Genomic DNA, 22,995 nt, shown 5'->3' on the forward strand with positions numbered 1-22,995 from the left:
ACGTTCATCTGTTAGGTTCAGGACCAGTGGGAAAGACAGTATCTTCCCAAGATCTCCCAGGCATCGTATCTCGTTGCCTTTTATTTCACTGCACGCCCAAATCTGAATAATTACTATTGGCATATGGGTCGAATGGGATGTGGCTGACGGTTCAGTCCAGTGTCGCAGGCTTTGCCAACCGAGTTACGGGATGGGAGGTCACCTGAGCCAAATGAACAAATAGGGGAAGGGTAGAGCCTCAAATGGCTATTTCCTGTTAGTGTAAGTGGATGCCTGCGGCCAAAAGATAACAAAATCCTCTACGTGTCTCTACTAAGTAAACGTTCCAGAGAGGGGATTAATAGCTATTAAAGACTAATGATTCATAGCATGTACTGATTCCTTACTATTTACGAGGCACCAAGTTAAGCTCTCACATGTATTATCTCAATATACCTCACGACCACCCTCTGAGGTTAAGTACTAGTAGGATCTAAATCGCACAAATGAGAAAAAGAAGGCCGAGAGCAGTGAAGTCACCATCCCGAGGTCTCATAGCTAGTAAATGGAGGAACAGGGATATCAACTCAGGACACTGACAAATTCTAACACTTTCCAGGTTAATGCATCTGTTAACAGAAGAGAGTTCCGGGGGTGCCTGGCTGGTTTGGTACAACGTACGACTCTTGACCTCGGGTTGTTGGAATTACAGCCCCACGTTGGGTAGAGAGATTACTTAAAAAAATAAAATCTTAGGGGCGTCTGGGTGGCTCCGTCAGCTAAGCATCCGACTTCGGCACAGGTCACGATCTCACTGCTCAAGGGTTCAAGCCCTGCGTCCTTAGGTTTTGTGTCCCAGGTGATTCAGTCACTTTACCTAGTGCCAGCCCCGCTCAGCATACCGCCTCCTCCCCATACCCCAGACAGTCAGCTCAGAGCCCACTTCAGATCCTCTGTCGTCCTCCCCGGCTTGCACTCTCCCAAAAGTAAAGACGTATTAAAAAAAAAAGAATAAATAAAATAAAGTGAGATAGCGGCTAATTTGAAAACTATCTTAAAAAGACAGTTTTGATGGCGAAAGAGGATCACGCTCATGAGGATCAGTCTTCATAAGGAGAAGGAAGAAAGCTCACCTTCAAGGGCTAGAAAAAGATCCCTCTCCATACTTCAGATAATTCGGGCGGTAAGTAACAAAACATTTGCTTACAAAGGACTTAAACCGTCGCCATTTATCTTACCTCCCGGAAGTCTCGAGGAAGGCAGTTCCAGAGCCGGTTCATGCAGCCGCACCGCATCAAGAACCAGGGCTTCCTCGATACCACCTGGCATTCAAGAGCCGGTTCGTCCCCTCGTAGTCGCGAGACGGCTAGGACAGCTTCAAGCATCACGTCTTCCTCGGACTCTGTCCGAAGATCAAAACGGGAAATTGCCCCTTCAGCGTCTCCTTCTTATGAAGAAGAAAACCGTTTCCGGGGAGACCCCCGGCTGACACCCTCTCCCGTCTCCCCGACCTGCGCTGGGCGGCATGCTCTGCGCCGAACCGACCTCTACGGAAGGGGAATGGGTTTCCTCCCTTCAGAGGGAGAAAGGCCCATCCTCCCAGCACCAGGGCCAGGAAGAGGAAGAGGGGAAGGGAAGCGAAGACTCGAGGGTAAGAACAAAAAAAGGAAGAGAGGCGGCACCGGCACCGACTCTCCCTCCAGGCCCTGCACTTACGACAGGCTTTGAGCCTGGAGTGCCTCTGAGCGTGCGCCCGCCCCTCCTCCGATCTGGAGAATGAGGGCGTCCTTAGGGTTTGTGCCCCCGGTGATTCAGTCACTTTACCTACTCGTAGCCCCGCTCAGCATACTGCCTCGTCCCCATACCTGAACAAAGTCCCCGGTCCTTTTAGAATAAAAGATGGGGAAGATGGTTGCCACGATGACCGTCACCTTTCCGTATCAGCCACACTTGTCATGCCTCAGCCATCAAGCATGCGCACGAAGCCCGAGTCTAACTTCTGATGTTGGCCTTTTAACATCTCTGGGGCTTTTCACGGAAAGATCTTCAAGGTTCCTCCCAGCTCTGAAGTCTGGGGAATCTTCCTAGATACATTTAAATGAACGGACGTTGACGGCTTCATCTGCTGCCGAAGAAGCTAAACAATAAGGAAACTGATGCTATTCGATTCCATAGGAGGAAAAAATCCTGTATCTGGCTCCAAGCCCTCCCTATCCACCTCCACCATCTCCGTCGCCACCTCTCTCATTCCCCCCTCCCCGCCCCCCAACACACACCTGCACAATAAATTATACAGTGGGGGCACCCGGCTGGCTCAGTGGGTAGAGCGGGTGATTCTTGATCTCAAGGTTGTGAGTTCAAGCCCCACGCTGGGTGTAGAGAGAACTTTAAAACGAATCACACAGCAGTTAACAGCGTATCTGCCAGATGGAGAAGTGCAGTGGACATTATGGGGCACCGGGGGCACCGCCTCGCCTACCCACTTCCAGGACTGGAAGGAATACTCATCTCCTCAGCTGTTGGGAGGGTTGGTGACTGGTTTTTCTCGCGGAGTCAATTTCCAGAGACTTCCCACAACTGGAGAGATAACCTGCCCCCAAATTGCAGCTCTTCCTCTCGGGCGGTCTGTATTCGATGACTGGTCGAGATGGAGAGGGCTGCTTACGGGGTGGGGCATGGGGAGTAGTGGGAGGAAAGTTGTGGGAAGGGTAATAACGGTCCGGGCCCTAACCCCAGTTGGGGACAAACTTGCAGGGATATTTCGGCTCCAGAATCTTCCGAGGGGTCACAACGGAACCTTTGTTTTGATTGCACCAAGTCTCCTTCTGCCGTCTTCCTGCCTTCACACCCCCACAGGTACTGATCTCGAGAACACTCACCAGTCAACTTCCTGCATACAATCCACCTCAGAGTTTGGTCTCCAGAGACCCCACACAGCGAGCGGCAACTACAGACCTTCCGGTGGAAGCTAGTGCATCTCTTTCTTTTTTTCTGCCGCTTTCCTTTTTGGTCACAAATACTTACATAGGTACCACCTTTAAGTAAAACAGCGCATTGTAAACACAGCTGAACACGTTTCTCAGCGATAAAGGAACGATATTCCCGAAATTATTTTAACAGAATTGACTTGCTCCAAACAGTAGCGCCTGGAGTCAAAACCACAGGCCGTGAATCTGGAGCGATTTTTCTTTTTGGGTGTATGATGAACTCCTCATTTTCGATTGAATGCCTCAAATTGGGAGTCCAGGTCCTGAGAGTCCGCATTCTACTCTCTGGAAGAATGGTTTCTCTATTGGGCTCTTTTTACGGATACGGAGGAAAAAGGCCCGGTCATTGAAAACATTCATTTTTCCTAATGCATCTGTATTGTAAGCTCCTGCCTCAAAATTAAGCAGCATTTCATAGATCTCCTTGACCTGAGTGTTTGTTAACGTGTATTTTCTATTAATGCCAAAATCATATATTTTATTGGGCTTGAAATTGGTCCTGAGGGGGATTCAAACAGCAAGTGAGCAAGTGTTTGCCCCAAGGGTCCTGTGTTTGCATTTCTAACCAGAGGAGCTCGTGCCGCCTGCCGAATTCCTTACACTGAAACCAAGCAAGAATGTTCTCTCCACAGACTGCCTTTCATGTTTGAAGTGACAAGACTGCGGCAGATTCATTAAATTTTCAGTTGTTACTCTGGTCAATCATAAACAATCTATTTCATTTGTATGATGATAGAAATAACAGGCTGTCCAAACGGCGTGATTCATTACCAAGTTTCTCGTTCATCTTAGTGATCAGATGAGAGCAAGACGTCACTATTTTACAGACGGCAATAACTGAAAACAACTGACTGGGAAATCTGTTGGACTTGGTTTTGATACAGTATCTGTAGGTAGGACCTACATAAAACTTTTGCTTCAATGAGAACATTATCCTCCTAAACGGTCATTTTCACTTCGGTCTCTTCAGACACTTTTGTACTCACAACTGCCAAGATATGCATTTAAAAAAATGTTTTTAATGATGATTCGTGTATTTTGAGAGAGAAAAAGAGCTCGAGCGGGGGAGGGGCAGAGACAGAGGACGAGAGAGAATCCCAAGCAGACTCTGCACTGCCAGCACAGTGCCCGGTGCAGGGCTCGAACTCATGAACTGTTAAGATCACAACCTGAGCCAAAATCAAAAAGTCAGACGCTTAACCGACTGAGCTATGCAGGTGCCCCTCCAAGGTGTTCACTTTAAAGCCCAATTTCACTGAATACAGCAACTGATGCCCGAAATGGATGAAACAAGAAAATATGTAGCACTGCCTTCGGGGACAGGCAGCTTGATGGCAAGGAGACCCAAACGGGCTGGATGACTAAAGGTCTATTCCAGTTAATGGCAAAACATTTGGTTCTATCAGTACAGATGGTGACGTTACCATAGTTGGTATTATAATGGATGAGGATGAAATGCAAAATGTTAGCAGCATGTGTTAGGTTGTATTGACTCTGTTTGGGAGGGTATCATGTGAAAAAGATGACCCATGAAAGAAGTGGTTGGTTTCTGAAAAGAAATAAAAGGATAAAGGTGGATCCAGAAAACAAGGGCCTTGCGAAGTTGGAAAAACCATGCGGTTGCAGGACACAAATGAAGTTTTGCCTACTAAAACTTCTCAAAGTGACTCCAGACAGAGACCAAATCAAGGGGGCGGTCTTTCCACATGTTGTTCTAAGTATTTTTAGCCATAATTTGAGAGAGGTACGGGGGTAAAGAAAGAAAAGGTATTTGGGAATTATGTCCAGAAAAAACTTTGTCGTTGCAGCGCACGGAACTATGTAAAAATAGATTACTAAATTTGGAGGTAATTATACTGTTAAAGAAACCGTAAGTCGAGACTGAAATGCCCTGGACTACTGTAGACAAAAAAAACCAAACCCGGGTCCTCCAACTTTCCATGAGTAGCAGGGCAACTTCAAAGGCTCTGCAGCACCAAACGAGAGATTTCTCCCCAAAACTCATCTCAGATGTGGCCAAGGAGAACAATGAACAAGGAACACCCCCTCCCCGCAAGGGTAGATCCATGAGCCACGGAGGTCAACGAACAAGGGAGTTCTCTCAGAGTGCAGAATCAGAGTCTGATCAAGGAACTTTCCCAGGGCCAAGAGTAGAGCAACTTCACAGCATCTTCCAAGGGGATTTTAAAATGATCACAGCCTAGAGTCTTCTGTGTCTCCCATTCTTCCCCTTTCTAAAGGAGAACTGCGTTAACTCTTGCTGTAGTTAAAAAGCCTGCGTGTATTCGTAGCTTGCAAAGAGATGCATTCCCTTCTCACTTACAGGTTTGTGGTCAGCTGTGGCTCGCTGGGGTTCTGCTCCAGGCTATGGGTCACACTGTGGTCTGCTCAACATGTCTAACTCTGGGATGCAGGGTGAAGAAGCAGCAGTTATCGAGCAGCTACCGACATGCTTATCACAGGGCTGGAACAGAGCACAAGAGCGAAAGCTAAGCCCCACAAACACATTCAAAACCTCAAGTCCCGTATGGCATGGAGTTGTGTCTGCGCACATTCCATCAGCCAAAGCAAGGCACAACCCACGTCCGTGGGGTCGAGAAATCCACTCTGTCCATAGGGAACTACTGTTAAGGATAGGCAAGAAAGGGGAAATCCTGAACACCAATCACCATCTACTACTAAAATGTTTATCGCAACTATGCGCATGTTAGTTAAGGATGAATGTGGGCAGGGGACTTCTCTTTTAACCCATCGGCTGCCAGACAGAAAGAGATCACACCTGGACCAGATAAAGAATACTACACACCATCCTGAGAGCTTGGCCTTTGAGCTAGAGACAGCAAGTATATCGAATTTAGGGCTGTATCCCTTAGGGGGTGGGGGAATGTTTCCTATGCAGAGAAAGAGAAATGGACCAGTTTGAAGATTAAAAGAAAGACTCACAAAGACAACGCTTAGTGTCACAGTGAATATAATTCACCCATTCACCCATTCTTGCTGAAATTGCACATGTGAGACCAGTCTCCTGACAAGTCCCCGATTCCAAAATTAAATTCTTTTTTTTAAAGATTTTATTTTTAAGTAATCTCTACACCCAATGTGGAGCTCTAACCCACAACACTGAGGTCAAGAGCCACACGTTCCACTGACTGAGCTGGCCAGGCATCCCTCTATTGAGTATTTTTAATAATGGATGTGAGGATTATATCCTTAATTTGATACTTACACTTGAGATAATTAGGTTAAAAGGATTTAAAGATTTAACAGTAGTACGAAGGAGGCCAGATCTTTTGATTTTTCCTTGGTGTAAATCTTGAAATTAAATTTGCCTTTATTGCTCAAAAACTTTATTTCACACTATTTAAAGTTTAAACTCACTGTCAACCCTGAAGGCCCATCCATTTATAAACTCTCAATTGTCTTTCATTTATGTTCAACAACTAGCTAATTACCTTATCTAAGCTCATTTCTTTTTAATAACTTGAGAAATATAGACAAAAGTTACCAATATGTGAAACTAATATTCTGTTTTTCAATCTCTCCCCCTAAAACTACAAGCTCATTATATCTGCCTTTCAGGCTACTGTAGATTACAATTTTACTCAAACTTTTTCTACTACGTGACTTGTTCTCACTAACCTAGCTTCTGTTTCCTCACTGTCAAGAACACAACCTTGAAATCAATGCCATGTATTTCATAGATTTTGTTGCAATGGCACTTCTATTCGGACATGGATTTCTGTACGGGCCAGGATAGGGAAGGCTAAGCCGTGGTGTCAACCCCCCAATCTCAGTGGTTTAAAACAAAGATTTCTTTTTCATGCACGCTGTATTTCAATCCTGGGTTGGTTGTGAGCAGCCGCTATCCAGAATATCTCCAGTTGCTGTGACAGACGGCAAACAGAACATGGCAAATTCAACGCCAAGTTTTAAAGCTTCTGCCTCTGACACATTTCACTGACCCAAACAAATCATATGGCCCTGTCTGAGTTTGCCAGGATGGTAAAGCATTAACTCTCCTACAGGGAAACAAGACAGATCATTGCGGAGAGTCGACTACGATATCCTTTGCCTACTTTTTCCTGTCGTGTGGTCATTTTCTTCTTTTTTTTTTTTTTTTTTTTTAAGGTTTATTTTGAGAGAGAGACTGAGCAGGGGAGGGGCAGAGAGAGAGAATCCCACGCAGGCTCCATAACCTGATGTGGGGTTTGAACTCACAAACCTCGAGATCATGACCTGAGCCAAAACCAAGAGCTAGACGCTTAACCGACTGAGCCACCCAGGCGCCCCCACCTTTTAGGCTTATTTATCTTGAGAGACTGAGAGTGGGGGAGGGGCAGAAAGAAAGGGAGAGAGAGAATCCCAAGCAGGCTCCATCCTGTCAGCGCAGAGCCCAATGTGGGGCTCAAACTCACGAACCAGGAGATCACAACCTGAGCCAGACTCAAGAGTCAGACGCTTAACTGACTGAGCCACCCAGGCTCCCCGTGTTGTCATTTTGTTTGTTTACTGGGGCAATGTGCATGTAGACTAGTAACATTAACCCTGTGTCTTACATGTTTTCTCCAACCTTGCCAGTTGTCTTTTAACTTTGCTTATGATAAATAATGAATTCTGCCATGCAGAAACTTTAATTTTGATGTAAATATGTCGAATTACTTTCTTCTTTTCTTCCTCCCTCTCTCCTTTCTTTTTAGGCTTTATGGCTTCTGGACTTCAGATATTTCTTAGGAAGGTCTTAACCTCAAACAATATAAAGGTGATGTTATAGATTCTTCTGTAGTATGTGTACCTTGACAATGTGTGCATCTTCACTACAACTAGATTTGTGTGTGTGTGCGTATATGGTGCGAGGTAAAACCAAAACTTTCCTTTTTCCCCCCCAAATTAGTGTTATCAGTGCTATTTATTAGGAAAACACCTCTCATGCCAGCCTGATAGGTTGGCAGATAGACAAACCGATACATGGCAAAAGGAGAGGTGTCCAGCTGACCTAGTTGTTCCTTTTTTTTTAACCAATTAATAAATAATATTTATTTATTTTTGAGAAAGAGAGAGCACAAGACAGACAAGCTGAAGCAGGATCCAGGCTCCGAGCTGTTAATGCAGAGCCTGAGACAGGGCTCGAACTAACAAACCGCGAGATCATGACCTGAGCCGAAGTCGGACGCTTAACTGAGCCACCCAGGCACCCCTGGCCTAGGTGTTTCTGAAGAAAACTGTACCATTTGTATTACCACCCAGCACCAATGCCTCATCTTTTTTATCTATTATTCAAGCTTGGAACTGAGAAGAAATATGTGCACCTTTGTGGTAGCCCTTTGCTATGGTTGCTTTGCATTTTCCCCTGTTCTAGTTCCTTAGTCAATATGGCATCTTCTATTTTTTCTACCTTGTATAAATTACTCAAAATACCTGATCTCCTAGAAGTAGTCTTTCTTATTTTTCAATGCTACTATGGATCCATTCTTTTTTTTCTAATGTTTATTTTTGAGAGAGAGGGGGCGCGGAGAGAGAGAGCACGAGCACGAGCTGGAGAGGGGCAGAGAGAGGGACACACAGAATCTGAAGCAGGCTCCAGGCTCCGAGCTGTCAGCACAGAGCCCAACGCGGGGCTTGAACCCACGAACCAGGAGATCATGACCTGAGCTGAAGTCAGATGCTTAACCAAATGAGCCACCCAGGCGTCCCACTATGGATCCATCTTTAAAAAGATTTTATGTCTGGTATTTCAACAGGATTTTGGAGGAGAGAAGAGGTAAAAACGTATGTGCAGTATACTATCTCAACTCCCTGATCAATTTCTTCCAAGACACTTTGTATTAGAACCCAGATGGAATATTCCCTGGATTCTTTCCCCCCATTGATTTCTCTCAGGCCTATTCCTTCATTTCACCAAATATGTTTAGATACGCTTACATGCCAGAAATGGACAAAGGCTACTCTAACAAAATTAGCATTTCTTTTTAATATGAATTTTTTTTGTCGAATTGGTTTCCATACAACACCCAGTGCTCATCCCCACAGGTGCCCTCCTCCATGCCCATCACCCACTTTCCCTTCCCTCCCACCCCCCCATCAACCCTCAGTTTATTCTCAGTTTTTAAGAGTCTCTTATGGTTTGCCTCAAAATTAGCATTTCAGGGGGCACCTGGGTGTCTCAGTCAGTTGAGCGTCCGACTTCGGCTCAGGTCATGATCTCACGGTTCGTGAGTTCGAGCCCCGTGTCGGGCTCTGTGCTGACAGCTCAGAGCCTGGAGCCTGTTTCAGGTTCTGTGTCTCCCTCTCTCTCTGCTCCTCCCCTGCTCGTGCTCGTGCGCTCTCTCTCAATGATAAATAAACATTAAAAAAATTAGCATTTCAAGCTAGCTCACAAGTATACTAGGCATTGTACCTGGAGTCTGAGTATACTCATGGAAAAGAAGATGCTTATCCCTTGGGTTTCCTCCAAAACCAGAGGTAGAGAGAAGAATCAGCATGCAGGTAGTGATCCCAAGGTCCTGGAGAGGACGGGGAAGAGAGAAACACGAGAAGGTGAAAACCCAAACCAAGGTTTCGTTAATAAGCTACTCATGGCTGTGGTCAAGCAGGGCTCGATCCTGTGGAGATCTTCTGAGAATGTATCTTACAACTGTCCATCTAAGGGACAGCACCAGGCCGCGTACCTACCAGATACCGTCTTCCACTGGTCAAAGTTTGTGCCTGGTGGGTATGAGCTCTTCCACACCTCCAGCACTACAATTAAAGGTGCCAGATTTAGAAAATCAGAAGAGAAGGTGCCCAGTTATATTTGAATTTCACATAAACCATAAGTGTGTTTTAGTATAAGTTTGTCCCATACATTGAGACATACAAAAAAAAGTTGTCTCTCATATGAAATATGAATTGAACTGTGAGTCCTGTATTTTACCTGCCAACCCTATTTGTGATACAAATGGGCAAGCAAGCTGCGGAAGGCTTACCACTCAGCAGCAGCACCAAGCCTGCGTGGAAAGGAAAGTTCTAAGGCCCAGCTGAGGTGAGTCGCTCTGAGGCATGCAGCTGCTTGCCACAGCAATAACGGAGTTGAAAAGTTGGCCCAGGAGGAAAGGAGGCAGGGCACAGTTGGTGTCTATGCCATTTAAAGATGAAAATCCTAGGGGCACCTGGCTGGCTCAGTCAGAAAAGCATGCAACTCTTGATCTTGGGAGTCATGACATCCAGCCCCGTGTTAGGTATAGAGATTACTAAAAAATAAATAAAACTTAAAAAAAAAATAAAGGTGAAATCCTAAAGATTACCAACTAAACTGATTAAATTGAATAGGATAGGAAAAATCCAAGGTCATATTAGAGCAAGTACCGTGCTGGGGGTTGTAGAAGGTGGAAGAGGGAGACAAGGGGTTTCACCGATGAGGGTCTCGTTGGGAAGACAATAGAGAGAACAGACTGGAAGAGGAGAAGTATACTGTGAACCACCCGAGGCCAGGGAGAAGTCGGATTCGTGTTTGTATCACCCACGACCTAGAATATACCTGGTACTGAGAGGGCTGGTAAATGGCTGTTGAATTAACATATAAATAAACGAATGAATAAAGGAAAAGATAAGGGAAGGAGAAAAGTACTTCTAAAGAAAGAAAAAAAAGTAGGAATGAATACTGAAAGCCTTTAAGTTTGACTCTTAATTTAAAGAGATCCTGGGGCGCCTGGGTGGCTCAGTCGGTTAGGCGGTTAGGCCGTTAGGCATCCCGCTTCGGCTCCGGTCATGATCTCACAGTTTGTGAGTTCGAAGCCCGCATCGGGCTCTGTGCTGACAGCTCAGAGTCTGGAACCTGCTTCACATTCTGTGTCTCCCTCTCTCTCTGCCCCTCTCCCGCTCACACTGTGCATGTTTCTCTCTCTCTCTCTCTCTCAAAAATACATAAACATTAAAAAAATAAAAAAAAAATAAAGAGATCCTGTTGTAATAAAAGAACTTTGAAAGTGAGGAAACAGATTACCATTTACCTAAGTATTTAAAATACTGCATTAAATAAGGCTTTTTAGGTGAAATCTTTCCAATATAGGTCTTAAATATAGCCCTATCCGATAGGATAATAGCTGATAAATAATCAGAAAACGTTAACTCTCATCTCCAAAATTTCTTGGCTAATTATATGCACTTGCGAACGTCTTTTTTTCAGATGTTAATTCCCCTTACAAATTTATTCTGGATCAATAAACTCAATATTCACAAAGTGCTAACAAATCAAAAATAGTGTGACCATTCTGAGGATTAGTCTAACAGATATTCATTCATACGGGAGAGAGCATGGAAGTGTGATTAACAAGATACGCCCCTCCCCGCAAAAGATGTCTACATCAGGGGCGCCTGGGGGGCTCAGTCAGTAAAGCGTCCGACTTCGGCTCAGGTCACGATCTCACGGTTCATGGGTTGGAGCCCCGCGTTCGGCTCTGAGCTGACAGCTTGGAGCCTGAAGCCTGCTTCAGATTCTATGCCTCCCTCTTCTCTCTGCCTCTCCCCTGCTCATGCTCGTGTGCTCTATCCCTTTCTCAAAAATAAATAAACGTTAAAAAAAAAAAAAGATGGCCACATCAAAAAAAAAAAAAAAAAAAGAAAAAAAGTCCACATCATAACCCCCAAACCTTGAAAATATGTTATGTTACCTGGTGTTCTGGGTTGAACTCTGTCTAGATGCCGAAGTCCTAACCTCTAGTATCTTAGAATGTGACATCATTTGGAAATAGGATCTTGTCTGAGATAACCAAGTTAAAATGACATGGGCCCTAATCCAATTTGACGAGTATCCCCATAAAAAGGGGAAACTGGACACAGACACAAAGATATTACCAAGACTCGTAAGAAAAGGACACCCACGTGACCTGTAGTCACATGACTAACAGTACTGGGCAACATCAGCCAGCCAGGTAACAGGACTTCAGTCCTATAAACACAAGGAACTGATTTTGGCCAAGAAACTAAATGAACTCGGAAGATTAATCCCGGGAGTCATCAGAAAGGAACAGAGCCCTACTGACACCTTGATTTTGGCCTTAGGAGATTCTAATCTGAGGATCCAGTTGAGCCATGTCGTACCCTGACTTCTAACGGACAGAGCTGCGAGATCATAAATAAGAGGGTTTCTTTTTTATTGAGGTAAAATATACATATCATTTACCATTTTCAGCACTTATGTCAGTAGTATTAAGTACATTTACACTGTTGTGCAACTATCTCCACGACCCACCTTCAGAATTTTTTCATTAGACCGTAACTGTTCGTCGGCCCCTCCCCGTCGGCCCCCAGTAACCTCTGCTCTACTTGGTGGCTCTGTGTTGGACTGCTCTGGGTACCTCATCCAAGGGGAATTGTACAGTATTTGTCCTTTTGTGTCTGGCTTATTTCACTTAGCATAATGTCTTCAAGGTTAAGCGGGTGTCTTTCTAACCCAGTAAAACAACCCAAATTATTAGTAGTAACGTTACAGCCGTAACAGAAAAATACCACAAGGACACATTTCACAAACAAAAAAAATCTCCCGCTTTCACATGAAGCAGCAAACATCTAAGAGTTTTGTTTGCAAAATGAGAATGTCTACTACGTTTGCATTTTTATATTGGAACCTCTTGTGCCTCGCATCCTGTAGGCCTACCTTTTACTCCAGCCCTTGCCGTGGTGAGCACCCTTTTCAGCCATCTTTTGAGACCTCTGGCTCGGGGCCCCAGGGCTTTCAGATGCTGTCACAGCACAGGCATCTGTGAACACCTGTTTGGCCCTTGCACATGTTCAAACACAGAATTTCTATGAAGTCAGCACCACATAAGGCAACCAGCGACCGACGGAGCAGAGAAGCTGGTGGACGAATGCCCCTCTCATCCCCCTTCCGGAAGAGAACCGTGCAATGTATTCCATAGGTCTCCTCGGGGGTCCACGGGCACTGAGACTCTACTGACCCAATGGTAATTCCTTCCTTGTTTTACCATTCTCTCATCTTCCGCTCCTTTTCTCTAAGACCGCCTCCCCAAAGAGCACTACATGTGAGCCCTTGTCTCAGGCTCTGGATTCTGGGGGAAACCCTCATTAAGAAAAATATGAAAACCATGCTTGCTCACTGTGAACAATTTAGGGAAAGACAAAAAAGTACGAGGGAAAAAAAAATCCATAATCCCACTACCCGGAAACAATCACTGTTAATACTCAAGTCCATGTGCTTCCAGACTATTCTATGAGCACTGCATGGGATCTACACAGTAACCTACATCTTTGGACTCCCAGACTAAGGCGACTGTCTTGGTGGCTAACACGAAATGACTTTCTCGATTTCAGTATGGCCAAAGGATAAAAGGTAATTAGCACCCCTGAGCAGGATCTGGAAAGGACAGTTAAGCATTTAGAATTCAGGCAATATCGGGGCACCTGTGCGGCTCAGTTAGTGAAGCGTCCGACTTCGGCTAAGGTCATGGTGTCACGGTTCGGGAGTTCGAGCCCCACATCGGGCTCTCTGTCTCTCAGCACAGAGCCTGCTTGGGATCCCCTGTCCCTCTCTCTCTCTCTGCCCCTCCCCTTCTCACGCCATCTCTCTCTCTCTCTCAAAAGGAAAAAGAATCATTTAAAAACTTTTTTTAAATAGAAAAAAATTCAGATTAAATAAAAAAAATTATCTAAAAGGTCTAGATCTATTCGGTCTTTAGGAGGTAAGTTTCTGCTCGTTATTCTATTCCTTCGTACTTTAGTTTTAAGAATTAAGTAAGGTGGTAAAGGACCTGTTCTGGAGCACTGAACATGGTGTTCTGACAGCCACTTTGCTTTTTTCCTGCCTTTTTTGCACAACTGAAACCCTAAAGGGACATTTGCCAAAGACAGTAATTCCAAAATGCAGTTGTAACTCCCCTGACTGCACTGACAGGAGGATAATTTGGAAGAGTACATCCCTCAGGATAATGGGAAATCAAACTTTCAACCACGATGATGGCCTAATCCTTTCATTAAGGAGCAAACAAGATGGAGCCGTTAAGAAAAAAGATGCAAAACGTGGAGAAAGCAACACGTTTGTGAGGGACTAAAACAACACAACTTGACTTATTTTCGCCTCCCTGGAATCTTCCGTGTGATACCAACAGACCTTTTCAGAAGGAGATTTTCCCTGGAGGTGCTCGGCCTGCACTGCCGGTGAATACAAAAGCAGGTGGCTCCGGCTCCCAGGCCAAGGCCCAGCTCTAGCTGCTGGATGAGGACCTGCTGGAAAGCCAGCCTAGCAAATCCCCAGATGCCCAGCCCCATTTCCCCGAGGGCAGGGGTCTTCTCGACTTCTGTCGAAAAGGAAGGAAAAGGAAGCGGGAGAAATTCACAACCCCCTTTGCGAGAAATCACGGCAGGAAAATGGAACACCCTCCTGGGGCAACAGGGAAAAATGGGGCCGCTGCCGGGAGACCACAGCTGCCTTTTCCTTCACACCAAAGCCACTCTCCCTTTGGTAAAAAATGTGTCCGTGATGTTGATATATGGCTAATAAAGTGTATCATTAATAATGCAAGAAAAGAAAATAAAACTCCTTCTGGAGTGAAAAACCGTCCGGTTTGTAGGATTTGCGCAAAATAAATACTAATGCCAGGAGAGACGTGAACAAATGGATAATAACTTATTCAAAAGGCACCTCTGTGTGCTTTTCTTTTTGCCCTTTTAGTAAAAGTCCTTTTTGTTATGTGCGTAGTTTTACAGTAAAGCTCCTATCAGAAAGAAGAATACTTATGTTTATTGGTTGTTATGCTTTCCGGAAGTTTTTGCAGGTTTTCCGGATGTTTCGTGTCCCCAAAGTAGTTCTGCTGCCCGTCCTACTAACACTCGCAGCACCCAACAGTAAGAACCACCTCTGCTTCCACTGTGTACTAGTCACGTGGTCCACAGCAGGGGATTTGCACAGGAAATCACAACCCAGGCCTCGTCACATATTTGTCTCCGGGGGAAATTCGGTGCGGTTCCCTGCTACCCCTCGGGGTCCCTCCTACCCTCTCGGGGTCCGTTCCCTTATACTACCTTCAAAGACAGCTCCGTAACAACCAGCCCGTGGAGATCCTTCTGCCCCCTTCCCACCACCTTCTCAGATCCCCCACGGTGGCGAAATGTTACACTTGGGAAGCACTGCACATGAGACCTGCAGTCCACGCAGTGCTGGAAAGCCACCCGCTACGGCCTCCTTTCACTCAGCAAACTGACCCGGCCCGACAGGGCTTACGGCTCCTCGCAGAAAAAAAGCGACGGCGGTGCATATATGGTAGTTACGCAAACTGTCAAAGCTCAAGGATTGATAGCAAACATCTGTCACCGTGTCTACTTCAAGCTTTCAACCCAAAATGAAAGATGACAGAGGAAGTGAGACTTGAGGAAAGAGGACGAATGTGTAGAGGCTCCACATTTGGAAGAGGTGGGAGGGTGGAGGGAGGCTGAGAGAAGAGAAAGAGGGACAGAGAGGAGGGATGGGAAGATGTGAGGGATGTGAGGGAGGAGGAAGGCGGAGAGAAGGGGGAAGGAGGGAGAGAAGCATGAGGACGAGGTATAGCAGGGCATATTGAAGCTACGGTACTTATGCATCAAAGGACACTATCAATTAGGTGCCCGGGTGGCTCAGCGGGTTAAGCGTCGGCTGCGGAGTTCAGCTCAGGTCACGATCTCCCAATTAGTGAGTTCCAGCCCCATGTCGCACTGATGGCACGGAGTCTACCTGGGATTCTCTCTCTGCCTCCCTCTCTCTCTGCCCCTCCCCTGTTCATGCTCTCTCTCCGTCTCAAAAATAATAAATAAACGTTAAAAAAAATAAAACTAAAACAAAAGGATACTAACAAAGTGAAAAGGCAACCCATGGAATGGGAGGAAATATTTGTAAATCATGTACCCGATAAGGGGTTAACGTCCAGAATAAAGAACTTGCAGGACTCCGCATCCAAAAAACAGACATCCCAATTCAAAAATAGGCAAAGGACTTGAATAGACAGTTCTCCAAAGAAGATACATATATGAATGTCCAGTAAGCACCATTCCAAACCACAATGAAATACCATTTCACACCCATTAGGATGGCTGTTATTAAAAAAAGACAAGGAATAACAGGTGTTGGTGAGAATGTTCAGAAGTTGAAACCCTCGTGCACTGCTGACGGGACTGTAAAATGGCACAGCCATCGCAGAAAACAGCATGGTGGACCCTCAAAAAATTAAATATGGAATTACCATATGATTGAACAATTCTGAGTATACGTCCGAAAGAAATGAAAACAGGAACTTGAACAGATCTCTGTATACCCACGTTCATAACGGCATTACTCATGACAGGCAAAAGGTGGAAGCAACCCAAATGTCCACTGACCGATGAATGAACAAAGAAAATGTGCTACATACATACAATGGATTATTATTCAGCCTTAAAAGGAAAGGGAATTCTGGCACATGCTACAACATAAAGGAACCTTAAGGACATTACACTGAACGAAATACGCTAGTCACAACAAAAGGACAAAAACTGTAGGATTCCACTTACATACAGTACCCAGAGGAGTCCAATCCATTGAGACAGAAAGTAGGATGGTGGGTGCCAGGGGCTAGGGGGAGGGAGAAACAAGGAGTTCGTGTTTACCGGGTACGAATTTCAGTTTTGCAAGGTGACAGAAGCTCTAGAGATAGCCGATGGTGAAGGATGCACAACAGCGTAAACGTCCTGAATGCCACGGAGCTGTACACTCCAAAGTGGTTAAAATGGGGGCGCCTGGGTGGCTCAGTCGGTTGAGCGTCCTCCTCTCGATTTGGGCTCAGGTCACGATCCCAGGGTTGTGAGATCGAGCCCTGTGTCAAGGTCCATGCCGAGCGTGGAGCCTGCTTAGGATTCTCTCTCCCTCTCCCTTGGCCTCTCTCCCTGCTTGTGCTCCCCCCTCTCTCTAAAATAAAGAAATAAAAAATAAATGGTTGACGTGGCAAATGTTATGCACATTTTAGCACAATTTGGGAAAATCTAAAAACATAAAAATGCAATACAGAAGCAAGTCTCATTGAGGTATCGTAATGGAAATGGAAGAGAAGATTTTGTAGAAATTTCAGCAAGCTCAGGAGATGAATTTTTTAGCTTTTATTTAACATGAACCAAGCAATGTCACGTTTAAAAAATTCATCTTTGAGCCTTCTTCTGTAACCGGTCCCAACAACTTGTCTGATAAGAGTTATACTTACATATAAATTACATTTCAATGAAAATTTTTAAAAAGGCTATTGCAGTGGCACCCAGCATGAAAGGGAAAAAGGAAGACCCAAGACCTCTCGAGGGAAGAAGCTACAGATCCCAGATAAATCCAGCAGTAACCCCATGGGCTCACACTGGGAGAATCTACGAATCTGTGACTGTTTTGTGGGTGTGTGTGTGTGTGTGTGTGGTATTTTACCATGAGATCATTTTCAAGACATTACATGCAAACAGCAACCATCACTCCATCGGAAATCCACATTTCTGGTTCCGGCTCAGAAGGACCAGATTAAAAACCGAAAGAGTATCCTGCTTGGCTTAGTAAGTATGATGTCGGGGAGTACCTATTTCACTACCCCAGATGGTGATCTTACCCTCAGCACGGATCTTCTGAGTACTTCAGACACAGAAATATAAATACATTAACAAACTTAACCAAACACTAAGGTCGACATTCCCTCAGTGGCTGACAAGAGAAGCTGATGAGTCCTAATTTCCCTCTGCTCGTAGCACCAAGTACTGCCCTCCTGAATATAGTACTCATGCTTAAAAGACTAAAAATGAAGGGGAAGCTTCCCTCCCAGCCCCTCTGTTCTGGCCCCGCCCATCAGAAACCCCCTAGCCATAGATTATGCTGGTTAACTTTAGCAGTATTTCTTCTCTGCAATCAGACCAACAGATTACATGTAAAACCCTATTTTGTGATGTGAAAAGATCCTCTATCTATCTATGTATCTATCTATGTATGTATCTATCGATCTCCTCCTATCACTGGCCACAAAGTAACTTCAAAGGACTACTGGGGCCACATTTAACCAGAGTCCCCCAGTGAACATCTCTCTACCCAGCCTTCTACATGCTCCCTCCTTATACCACAGTGGCTTCCTACAACGAATCCATTTCACGGGAGGCTGAAGCTCTGACTTGCTGTCCACAGAGGCGAGCCCATTTACCAACAGGAGGGGTGGGCAAAGGGGACTCCTGATGGAACCCTGCTCTAAACACCCAAGCTTCCTGTACACACCCACGGCAATCGAGGAGCCACTACGGGACTAGATGAGCACTTGAGAATTCAGAGAGACGCTCACAGTATATCGTGTTAGTGGTAAAGTTATATTATTTGTCTGGAGCCTCACAAGTAAGGGAAGGAGCCCACTTAATTAATGTAGGTTTGCTGTTTCCCACTCTAAGGAAGCCTGTTTCCAGGACAACACAAAAGGATGTGGGGCCTGGGTCCACTAAACTATAGAATAAATAGGTAAGAAGTGGACCCATGATGAAAGCAATCATCTCCCACAGCTATAAAAAGAAGCTCCCAGGTTTCAGAAATTCTGATGCTTTTATTTAGCTTATCAGTGTTATGGCTGCTGCTAGACCGTTTTCCCAACTGCTATTTACAGGTCAGTTTATAAATCCTGAGACATACCACCCTTCCAGAAGAGTTTCATGTCAGCAGTGACTCCCCATAATTCCTTCATAATTTTTGCTGAAGATGGAGACACTGGTTCCAACGCATTCCCAAGCGGGATGCCCTGAGGCTTTCAATTACTAGTGTAAAATCCTGTTTTAGACCGCCACTATTTAATGCCAAACGACAGACCCGAGAGAGACATTCGCTCCAATTCGTTCTTACCACCATTTATACAAAAGGGTCAAGGGAAAAATGTAAACATGGAAATGACGTACTTGGTGGCAATTGTGACTGTAAATTCTACAGTTGTGGCTCAATATAGGATAAATACAACTGTAACTAGTGAAGAACTTTGGAATCCACTCGTCCTTTGGGAATACAGGACATTCTGAATAAAAGCAGCGCGGTTGAATTCCAAGTCTTTTTGTTCCTAAAAGCATCCTTCTCGGGACGGAAAGAGCAAACACTTTTAGTACCACGTATAGTCACATCTTATGGGTGGACTGTCCTCTATGAATTCTCCCGATGATGTATCTGCAGCACATCCTAGAGGTGTACGACATGACTTTCAGCTACCTGGGCCACGGGCTATAGACTCTGGCTACCTACAGGCCTGACTGAGCAGACACGGGAGAAAGTCACGCTGCAACTACATCCAAGGAGCCTACAGCCTTGCGTCCAGCTCCGCTTGTCCTTGGGAAAGGAACGCTTTATACATACAGTACACTTTATACAAAGCAAAAGGTGAAGTCTCAGTAAGAGAGGTCAATTACTGAAAGAAATCTGTGCATCTCCCCCTGGCTGCACGGAAGAATTACCTGGGGGGCAGAGGGAGGGAGGTCTTTGAAAAAAATGCCAATGCCCGGGGCCCCACCCCAGACTTCTTACATTAGAATCTCTAGAATCTGGTTCCCAGATAACAGTATTTGATAAGTGCTCCGCGTGTGACTTTAACACGCAACCACGGCTGAGAACCCCTGCTTTATTTTTTTTCAAGTTCTTATTTAAATTCTAATTAATTAACACACAGTGCGCTATTGGTTTCAGTAGAATCTAGTGATTCATCACTCCCATACAACACCCAGAGCTCATCCCCGCAAGTGCCTTCCTTCATGCCCATCGCCCATCTAGCCCATCCCCCACCCACTCGCCTCCATCAACCCTCGATTTGTTCTCTATCGTTAAGAGTCTCTTATGGAGAACCACTGCTTTAGATGTTACCCAAAAGCCGTATTAGGGGAATAGAGCACACACCTATGACCTAATTCTTAAAAGGTTGTCTGGGGAAGCCAACATTTAATGGTGCTTAGCAACAGACATACAAAGAATCACTAAGTTTTACCAAGGGTTGTTTTTTAAAGCCATGTTTCCAACTAAAAGCAGCTGCTTTTAAAATCTTAGGGGTGACTTTCCTTTGACTTCTGTAGACTGGCCTACTTCTTCCTGACGTTAACGGCCTATAGAATTTTGTAAGCATACACACTAAAAAAATGATGGATCTCTCTTCTGTGCTATTCACACTGGCAGTTATTTTATTAACACAAGGTTGGGTATCTATCTCAATTTTTCAGGATTTTCCAGCTTCCCTGAAATGGTGGTCTAGCCTCCCAGTTCCAAGTAAAAGGAAAAACAAGAACAAATGCCACAATTAACACGAAACAAGATATGACCAAAACCGAAGCGAATAGGAGCAAGATTTTTCCCCAATCTCGCATCTCATCCCTCCTGCTGAATTAGCTTGGCCCCTGGACCCTCAGCCGATTTCCTGGCTCCTGATCTAAGCCCTAGCAAAAAGGCGCTCTGATTCTGGCATCGATGACTTTGTTACGCGGACGAAACAGCATGCGCCCTATAAAGCCATCTACCACTGTGGTTTCCCCAAACGAATACTAACCCACTTCCCTGTGTTCTTAGAAAGGCTCAGTGTATGGGAGATGTGTGCTGGAGCCTCATACCGTTATCCGAGAGAGCACACGGCAGTACGAAACAGCTTTTAGTGGTCGAGACCTTCAAGCTGATTCTTAAAAGTCAAGCGCTCAGCAGGTGGAGCGGAGTGGGAGTGTGGTTTCAGGCGGGCGTGGGGGGCATTTGTTCTAGGTCACTGGAATCCAGGCAGAGACGAGAAAGAAGATGGCACGTTCGCAGAACAAGCGTGGCTGGAAAACAACACGCAAGGGAGGAGGAGAAGGAGGTACGGTGCAAGAAAACGCTGGGATAAAAAGAAGGAAAGGTCGAAGAGGTGGGCGGGGAGCGAAGGGAGATGAACGAAAAGGAGACGAGGAAGAGCGAAGACCACTCGGGAAGTGACCACAAAGACGGCAGGCAAAAGGTGATGAAGCTAAACCCAGGGCAGTGGCCTCAAGCCCAGAGAGGGACTGATGGTGTAGTGATACCAAGTACAGAGCACGGCCGGCCGTGATCTAGCAAGGGCGAGGATGCCGAGGGGGAAGGGTCTAGCCTCTGGCAGGTCTTCCGGGCCTGGCTGCAGGGGAAGAGTATGCCCCTGGCTACCCAGTCCCGGCACCAGGAACCTGGCCGAGCTCAGAAAGTTCAGGAACCTGAACCTGAACCAGTTCAGAAAGTACGGCTGCCAGATACAAGAGACAGGGTGCTCGGTTCAATCTGCAGTTCAGATAAATAACCGATACGTTTTTAGCATGCAACTCGTAGGACACACTTCCACCAAAGAAAGGCCAGTAGAGGTGGCTTGTAGTTAACGAGAGAGCAGAGGAGATGGAAAGGTGGGACCGGCCGTGAGACGGAAGGGGACTTTTCCACAAGAACCAGAAACAACAGTCAACAAAAGATTTTGCCGTTGAGCACTCATAGTTAGATCTCGGCTTACTGTACCACATGTATGCTAGAATCTTCCCATTTCAATCTGAGGCGGAGTAATTTCCTTTACGTTGCCATAGTGAAATATTCCGTTTGGGCTTAAGAAGCAGAACTGTGGGAGTGAGAATACAGAATCTTCCTGACGGCGCATTTATGTACCAACTTGTTTTTCGAGACATTCTGGTCGTATTTAGACCTAGGAAATCATGATTTCCTAAAAACGTACTCAACTGGATTGATGTTCTTTACTATCCATCTAATTCTGCAAATGTTAATGTTCGTAGTTCATTCGATTTCCTTCTCATTAAAGGGGCATTTTTCTTCTTCGCGATTCTGACTTAAGTATGGACTGGGGAAATGAATTTTTACAGGAGGAGGTGGAAGTTGCTAGACCGACAAGAAAAACTTTTTTTCTCACGATGTGTTCTGCTCTTCTGGAAAAATGCTACCTGGTCGTCGTCCCTGAAATCTCTCCAAGCGAAAACAGACCCTCTCCTTCCACTTGTTTAGAGCGGCGATAGCCGAGAACACAGGACGTTACATTTCGTGTCGCGTTGAAACGCACACACGTAGCCGGCCTGCAGAAGCTTGCAGAGACTACAGCCGTGGCGGCGCCCGTCCGCGTGGATGCCCCTTCCCTGGACTCGAGGAGCACGAGACGGCGGCCACGTGGCAGACGACGGATGCGCCGCCGGTGCTCCGACGGGGAGACCGCCGCGCCCGCTACCTCACCTGGCCGCTCAAGCGCAAGCGTGACCGCGTCGCCAGTGTCCCGGCCCGCGAGCACGAGTAGCGAGACCGGGACTCCCGGGAGCATCTGGGTTACGTGAGGCACACGGAGGAGTCTGAGCGAGGGCGGTGGCTGCTCCGGCGGAAGACGAGGCAGGAGCAGAGGGAGGCAGCTGCGGCCACGGGCCAAGGGCCCGGTGAGGTGCTCCCCGCCCAAGGTGGCCCTGTGCTGGACCCGCCACTTCCCTGTGGACCAGCTGAGAAATCAAAGCCTCCGGGCCCCTCAGCCTCGGGGGAGGGGGGAACCCCGTTGATATAAAGGAGAACAGGAGACTGTACCCACAAAAACTATTTTTTTAAGTAACTTCTATGCCCAACATGGGGCTCAAACTCACGACCCCGAGATCGAGTCCCACGCTCCACGACTGAACCAGCCAGGCAGCCCCATACCAACAAAAACTATTGATTTGCATCTGTAAGGCTACCAGAAGCCGTATGCTTCAAGAATCGTCCTTAGAACTGATCTAAGGGCACCTGGGCGGCTCAGTCCATGGAGTTTGGACTCCTGATCTCGGCTCGGGTCAGGATCTCACAGTTCGTGGGTTTGAGCACCATGCTGGCCTCTGGGCTGATGGTGCAGGGACTGCTTGAGATTTTCTCTTTCTCTCTCTCTCTGCCCTTCCCTCTCTCTCAAAGTAAATTAATTTTAAAAAACAGAATTGACCCATTTCCGTGGGCTGAGTTGCTAAGAAGAGTCGTAGAGAAATAAGATTCTGGAGTTGGGTTTTAGAGAATGGGTAAGATTTCATGATGTCATCTAGAGGGTAAGAAAGACATTTAAAGAAAAGAAAA

The 22,995-nt window shown here is 45.9% G+C and overlaps 1 long non-coding RNA gene across 2 annotated transcripts in view; it reads right to left on the minus strand.

Annotated features, from left to right (window-relative positions):
* Positions 1-1,166: 1,166 nt before the first annotated feature.
* LOC122235389 overlaps positions 1,167-22,995 on the minus strand; it is a 32,484-nt gene continuing 10,655 nt past the window's right edge. Inside the window, exons 1-3 of one of the 2 annotated variants that reach the window (XR_006213455.1) lie at positions 5,290-5,370; positions 1,845-2,116; positions 1,167-1,381 (exon numbers count right to left, since the gene is read on the minus strand). This is a non-coding gene — a long non-coding RNA (uncharacterized LOC122235389). Of the gene's footprint in view, positions 1,382-1,844; positions 2,117-5,289; positions 5,371-22,995 lie in introns of those variants that run through there. The other variant, XR_006213456.1, reaches the window with a different exon arrangement.

The sequence above is a fragment of the Panthera tigris genome, chromosome X, assembly GCF_018350195.1.
Source record: "Panthera tigris isolate Pti1 chromosome X, P.tigris_Pti1_mat1.1, whole genome shotgun sequence".
NCBI classification, from domain to species: Eukaryota; Metazoa; Chordata; class Mammalia; order Carnivora; family Felidae; genus Panthera; species Panthera tigris.